This window comes from Brassica rapa, chromosome A02, assembly GCF_000309985.2.
Source record: "Brassica rapa cultivar Chiifu-401-42 chromosome A02, CAAS_Brap_v3.01, whole genome shotgun sequence".
Taxonomy (NCBI): domain Eukaryota; kingdom Viridiplantae; phylum Streptophyta; class Magnoliopsida; order Brassicales; family Brassicaceae; genus Brassica; species Brassica rapa.
Genome location: NC_024796.2, coordinates 17,613,168 through 17,620,810, shown reverse-complemented (window position 1 = coordinate 17,620,810; position 7,643 = coordinate 17,613,168). Strand labels below are relative to the sequence as shown.

The window sequence follows — 7,643 nt, the reverse complement described above, 5'->3', positions numbered from 1 at the left end:
TTGGATCTGTGGTTATTCAATAGTTCTGCAGTATGCAAGTGAAGCTTTGTTCTTTGCTTTTGATTCTATCACTGGGTTTCTAGTAGTTCAAAGTTTTATCACTCACGTTTTGTGTTGTTTGACGAGTAGTCTAAAGTCACAAAGAGAATGCGGGTTTAGTTGTGCTTGATTTGGAATCGCATGTCTCTGTTGTCATGGTCTCCGTTGAAAATCTTGTCGCCTTGGTGGGATACTTTATGGCGTTTCTCTCTGCTCTTAACTTTTTGCTTAGTTTAAGTGATAGTTGTGTATGTAGCTTTGTGTTGATGATAGCTTCCCGTTTCTCTAGTTCTTTTAAGAACATGTATCTGGAAGCTCAAGACTTCCCAGTATTGCAAGGTTTATTCTCCTAGTATTGTGACCTTCTTGGAATTGTTGCAGAGTGTCTAGCTCTTTTGGACGCACAAGTTGCAGCCATTCTATTGAGCATCTCCAAGCTTGTCTGCAAGTCAGACTGTCAAGAACTCATTCGCCTCCATTCAGAGAGTTGGTCTTTTGATGTTCTTTGAATCTTATTCACTATTCGATCATTTATCTTGTCGTTAAAGAATTTATCTGTTCTTGTGTTTTGATGTGCTTGTAATATGGCAACTCCTTTGGCTAGTAACGCCTTTATATCTTGTATCTCCTCCTTGAATGGATTTTGAACTTTAGAAAGAATGAAGTTTGGTTTGGTCAAAAAAAAACCCACGGGATTTGAATTTTTATTTTTATAAATAAGAATTCGCTATCAAACATCCTAAAAACATTTAAAGCACTATAAAATCTCTAACTTAAATTATGTTCAATAACAGTGGGTTTCAGAGTGTTTTATAAAGTGATAAGTTCAATAACACTGGATTTTAAAGTAATTTTTTTTTAAATCCTTGTTTGAATAACAGTGGACTTATCATTTTAATACAAATCATTTTAAACTCTTAGTTGAAACTCTTGTTTTAAATTATAACGGCAGTAACTTCACTATTCTTTGATAAATATCATTATATTTTTAATATTTATTTTAGTTTCAAATGTTTAGTTTTATAATATATAGTAATCATTATTTATTATTATATTAATGTGCACATTAAAATATATATATGTTGAGTAACCTTCACTATTCTTTGATAAATAGCATTATATTTTTAATATTTATTTTAGTTTCAAATGTTTAGTTTTATAATATATAGTAATCATTATTTATTATTATATTGATGTGCACATTAAAAAATATATATATATATATATATATATATATATATATATATGTTGAAGAAAATGTCATAGAAGAATTATTGTAAAAGAAGAGTTATTTTTATGAACATGAATCCGCTAATATGTTTTATCCTATAAATTATTCGAATTGTGTAATAATTTTTCTACTATTAAAATAACATTAAAACCCATGTAACACAACTAATACACAATTATTTTTTACATATGTAATTTGAAATATATCTCAAACCAATCAGCTTATTTCTAAAAGTATTCCCTTAAAAACTACAGCATGTAAAGTTGCTTCAGGTGTTACTCCCTACTTATATATAAACACGATAAACTTCACTTGTATATGATAAATTAAACTGAATGTCATTAGAAAATAAGATAATCTACTTTCTCATCTCATAAAAGCATGCTATAATCGTAACATTTTGGTATACTCTTAGGGTTATAAATTCTTTGAGTTCTTCTACTTGATTTAGTAAATAATGTTTAAAATACTTAAAATTTTAGGAAATCAACAACAATTACACTTTCTCTTTTCAAATCATTGGCAAAATATATTATGCAATTGTTAGGGAAAAAATATCAACTATTTTGCAGAGATTATGTATTTTCACTATATTATCATCTGTTGACTGAATTGAAAATTAAATACTAATGAGAGAAAATGAAGGCCAAGTGTCTTAGTAGATTTGATCTTAGTAGTAAAGGAAATTAAAAATTAATGTCAAATTTAGTTTTAAAAGGTTTTGTAAACTTTATTTTTAAAGGTCTTGTCCAAGTTTGTGTTTTTTTTACCAAAAAAAAAAGTTTTCTCTAAGTTTCTGGGTTCCTGTTGATCTTTGTTTTTGGAAACTGTTTCATGTATGAGTATGTTGCAGTCGTTATTTGAAAAGGTAAAATCATTTGCTTCACAGTGGAATGTTGGTCGGAAAGTATATATCTCAGTGTTTATATAGATTTACATATTTGATAGATATTTACAAATGCTGGGATTATTTTCTGTTTATACATTAATTTTGTAGTTAAAGCTATTTTCTTCGTATTACAAAAAAGAAAGAAAAAAGTTGTTTTCTTCAAAAAAGAATTTTAGCGAAAACATATTTTCATTGATGCAGATCAAAACCAATTCAAGTGATGAGAGTGAGATATTTATTAGTAAACATATTTTCTTCAAGCAAGTTCTTGACATTCATAATCATATATATGAGATTTCTAAATCCATTTAAGTTAATAAAATGTAAAAATAGTGGAGAACATACTACACATATATATTCCATAACTTATTTCCTTTGAATGTGTTGTCATCTATATTTTTACCATAATGTTTTAAAATTTCTCTAGACTTGATATACCATATTGAACTCTAACATTTACTGGTTATGACAAAACAACTTAAATGTCAGCATTTAATCTTTTTATTAGTACGAAACTGAAAAAGGACGACTTTCATCAAATACTTTCTCTAAAGAAATCATATCACTTGATCAGTTTTATTCTTTAATCAGCTTCTCCTTAGACTATGTACATTGGTTTAGTTTTTTCAACATCCTATTTTACACTTTTACCTTAACATATCATCTTCTCTTTCTTCCACATATACATCTAATATTTATATTTCATAATGATTTTTATTAAAAAAAAAACAAAATCAACACCTTATCTATTTATTTGTTTCATATTTTGCATTCTGATTTTGTAACTAGTAATAACAGTTAAAACATAAACAACTGTTTTTAAAAGACAAATAGTTATAAAATTAAATAAAAATAGTTAGAGTTGAAACTGTATGAATTATTTAATAAAAATATAATATAATTTGATGGAAAATGTTTAAAACTTATGATACTTTTTTGTACATGTCCAAATCATATAAAACTAGTATCTATTTATAGATCATCAAAAGTTATAAATTTTGATATAGTGTAATAAAATAAATAAATTAATTTGTTGTAGAATAAATGACTTATAATAAGAAAGGTGAAAATGAAAAATCTAATTACTATCAACAACCAAAAGAAAGCAACATAAATTATGGTGGATCCCACTTGTTTGGCTTTCAACATGTTGAATAAATTCAACAGCAAACAATCCAAGTAATATTTTTATTTTTTTCAACAGGGCCATTGCAAACATTCAACAGTTGAAAAATTTATTCAACATGTCCATTGTAAGTAGTCTTATATCAGTGGGTGCATCATATCACTTGATCAGTTTTATTCTTTAATCAGCTTCTCCTTATATCAGTGGGTGCTTCCAAGCTAGCCGATAATGTCTGATTCAATGGCTGCATGGATGAATTTATAAGATTGTAGTGTATCTACACCAAGGTAGGTTATGTACCGAGAATTTAGTAATCGGAGTAGGCATAGATGAATTTATAAGATTGTAGTGTATCTACTTTAATGTCGTACCTTCTGCTGTTCAAGGCAATCTCAAGCAAAATTGCTCAGAAAGACATGGACTTGATCACTGCTTATTATCAACAACTTAGGGTATGTAGTAGTAAACCTATTCGAGTCCTTACATTTATTTTACCCATATGTCATTGTGTTTTTTACCCAATCTGTGTGATCTTGGCAGGAGAAGAAGATATCTCGAGAGGGATTCTCAAAGAAGCTGAGGATGATTGTTGGAGATGATCATCTTCTGAAAACCACCATTACAGCTCTTCAACGCTTACCACACACTGCTTTGAAAATGGAACCAGTCACATGTGGCTGTTAAAGATGGGGATAGAAAAAATGTGTTGACTTATTTTTGCTGTCTGATTTTATAATAAAATTAAGACAAAAGGAACTTGTTTCCGTTTAGTGTACTCTTTGTGGAACTAATCTACATTTTCCTGATATTTTCTCAATTTGAATTTGTTTTTATTGATCAACAGCTTCTGTTCTTTGTTATACATCAGACCTGATTTTACTCAAATAGTCAAAACTTAAATCATCAAATATGCGTCTTCTATAGAAATTATCAATGTCATGAAAGTGATAATTCTTTACAACGCTTGTTGCTGGTTTTTTTAATAGAAGAGAAAAAAGAAGAGCATTGTTTAAAGAATACTTTATGAGAAGCTTGGATGAGCTCCGGTGTCAGACGACGGATCCCATCCCGGCGGTTGTATATTGGGCAAATCACCACGGCAACCTAGCCTTATGTATAGACTCTTCTTACCTTCAAAAATAAAACTACCCAGTTACCATTTTGTTTATCAGAAAATCACAAAAACGTAACAGTTGGGTTTCTTCGGTTTTATTTACCTGGAAGTCCCTTGTCTGAGATGATCAGGAGAGATAGATATAGTTTAAGCCTTTCATAGTTGGTTTCACCAAAGCAAAATGGAAAAAAAGGTCTCCGAGAGAGTTATGATACCTTTTAACCTCTTCTGTTGGCATATCTGTAATAAGCAGTTCATCATAACCATAAAGAAGCTGAAATAAAATTCCAAAACATATGTAAGAATGCAACTGGCAAAAAAAGACCAAGTAATATAAAACAATTATTGTAAGAAGCTGAGTACACAACCTTGGAAGCTTTAAATATGGCATGATGGATTTCATCTCAAGCAGAAGGACCAAGAGCAAACTGCATCAATTTGTTCTAGCCGAGGAAAAACCTGAACCAATAGGAACAAAAATTCAAATCAAAGACCGACTGTGACGTATACTAATCTCACTTACATTCAAGCAACACCCATCTATTCATAACTACATAACAAAACAAAGAAACCGACCTTCCGTTGTGTCTAAACTGTTGTCTAAACTCCTTGAATTTGATATTTTTCATGTTTTCAAAAGAGAAACAGGGACAGAGTTTTTGACAGTCTCTCTGATACCATTAACAATACTCTCCTTCTGCTCCCTCCCTTCTTTTCTTCTTTGTCATCGACAAAGCAACTGCAATAACACAACAACAAAAATAATACCTTTAGGAACCATTCATCAAATGATTTCTCTATTCACTTCCTGAAAGCAAAAAGATGTAAAGAGAACACCAGTACTTAGCTACATAACGAAGAGACTGAAGAGTACATGAAACAAAACATTAAAAAATGCAGAAGTTGAGGACATAAACAAATAAAATTCAAGCGAAAGTGATCTTTAAAAAGAAGAATATCGGGTCCGGGACTAAGCAACCACCATATCCGCGAGTATATGGATCTGGTTCATCATCCTTAGTCGAGTCCAAGATCAAACCCAAACCCATCTCTCCCTGCTCATGATTCAATCACTTGATTTCCGAATCAGCAGGTGACGGAAAGTCTTTCCGCCGCGTTTGACGTTTCTGCCAATCTCACCTCCACGGTTGAAAAACATAGGGTTGACTTCTATTCAGAAAAAGGATTGATTAATTAGCCATTTTAGAGGAATATAGACACCGCCTTCGATTCATTGTGGAAGAAACACCAAACCCTAAAAAAATTTGCGGCTGGTCTCGCTGTCCATGAAACGCAGAGTTTAAGATGGCGCCTTACTGAAACGCTGAGTTTTGTTTACAGAGGACATGTGTCGCCTCGACAGAAAGAGACTTTGTGACCTGGAATCTGACATGTCTCAGGAGAGAAAAAACACAACTTTATATATATATATATGGGAATTCGGCCAAAAAAAACCTCAACTTTACACGAATTGCCAAAACAAACATGAACTTTGGGGCTGGCCAAAAAAACACCAAACTTTCATTGACTTTAGAATTAATTAATAATATTTTCGCTGACTTGCCAATTTAGCACGCCGTCAACAAATTTAACAGAAATATTTGACGTCGTTTATTGTTGACGTTAAGTGAAACGACGTCGTTTTTAAATGAGATGAAACGACGTCGTTTTACACGATTTGAAATTAAAAATATGTAAACACCTGGATTCGAACCCAGGTTAGTTGGTCAAATGGGAAGATATTTTACCACTGGGCTACTGGCACTTTCAATGTACTTACTAACATGTTTACTTTTATTTGGTACATATTAAATATAAAAAATTCTCTAAAAACTTAATAAGATCTTTAAAATTCCAAAAAAATAAAGAAAATAAAGAAGATTTTTATAAAATTAATTTAGAAATTAAAATTAAAAATAAAATTTTATTTTTCTTTTTAAAAAATAAAAACTCTTCCAAAATTTTCTAAAAACTTAAAAAGATCTTTAAAATTCCAAAAAATTGAAAAAATAAAGAAATTTTTTATAAAATTAATTTTGAAATTAAAATAGAAAATAAAATTTTATTTTTTCTTTTCAAAAAAATAAAAAATCTTCCAAAATTTTCAATTTTTAATACATTTGCTAAAAGTTGAAATTAATTATACACACATAAAAAGTTGATAATTCTAACTTTAATTTTTTGCATTTTATTATAATTTTTAAAAATTTGGATTTTTTTTTTAAAAAAATGAAAATTTTGGAATTTTTTTTATTTTTTAAAGAAAAACAAATATTTAATTTTAATTCAAAATTAATTTTATGAAATTTTTGGAAGATTTTTTTATTTTTTTTAAAGAAAAATAAAATTTTATTTTCAATTTTAATTTCAAAATTTATGTTATAAAAAATTTCTTTATTTTTTTCAATTTTTGGAATTTAAAGTTCGTTTAATTTTTTAGAAAATTTTGGAAGAATTTTTATTTTTTAAAAAGAAAAATAAAATTCATTTTCAATTTTAATTTCAAAATTAATTTTATAAAAATCTTCTTTATTTTTTTAATTTTTTTGGAATTTTAAAGATCTTATTAAGTTTTTAGAGAATTTTTTATATTTAATATGTACCAAATAAAAGTAAACATGTTAGTATGTACATTAAAAGTGCCAGTAGCCCAGTGGTAAAATACCTTCCCATTTGACCAACCAACCTGGGTTCGAATCCAGGGGTTTACATATTTTTAATTTCAAATCGTGTAAAACGACGTCGTTTCATCTCATTTGAAAACGATGTCGTTTCACTTAACGTCAACAATAAACGACGTCAAATATTTCTGTTAAATTTGTTGACGGCGTGCTAAATTGGCAAGTCAGCGAAAACATTGTTAATTAATTCTAAAGTCAATGAAAGTTTGGTGTTTTTTTGGCCAGCCCCAAAGTTCATGTTTGTTTTGGCAATTCGTGTAAAGTTGAGGTTTTTTTTGGCCGAATTCTCATATATATATATATATATATAGATAGATAGATGCTTACCCCTATCTATAGAGATAAGTGTGGGGGTTGAGTTTAATATGATGTGTTGTGAAAAATGTTACTCGATCTAATTTTACAAACAGCGAACCATTTTATTGATACAAAACAATAATCACAATAAAAATAAAATTAAATAGAGTTAATTTTCAACTTTCATAAATAATAGTATTTGTTGTAAAATAAAAATAGAATATTTTGTGATTATTCATTTTTAGAGGCAAAAATAAAAGAATATA

General features: G+C 28.9%; 1 long non-coding RNA gene across 3 annotated transcripts; it reads right to left on the bottom strand.

Annotated features, from left to right (window-relative positions):
- Window positions 1-4,180: 4,180 nt before the first annotated feature.
- LOC103853514 lies at window positions 4,181-5,751 on the bottom strand. 3 transcript variants are annotated; one of them, XR_630266.3, is made up of 4 exons: window positions 4,976-5,751; window positions 4,763-4,858; window positions 4,503-4,673; window positions 4,181-4,416 (listed from the first exon to the last, which is right to left on the bottom strand). It is a non-coding gene; the product is annotated as an uncharacterized LOC103853514 (long non-coding RNA). The 3 variants fall into 3 exon arrangements; XR_001957660.2 differs by having other exon boundaries at window positions 4,503-4,639; window positions 4,768-4,858; window positions 4,976-5,749; XR_001957659.2 differs by having other exon boundaries at window positions 4,768-4,858; window positions 4,976-5,748.
- Window positions 5,752-7,643: the final 1,892 nt, after the last annotated feature.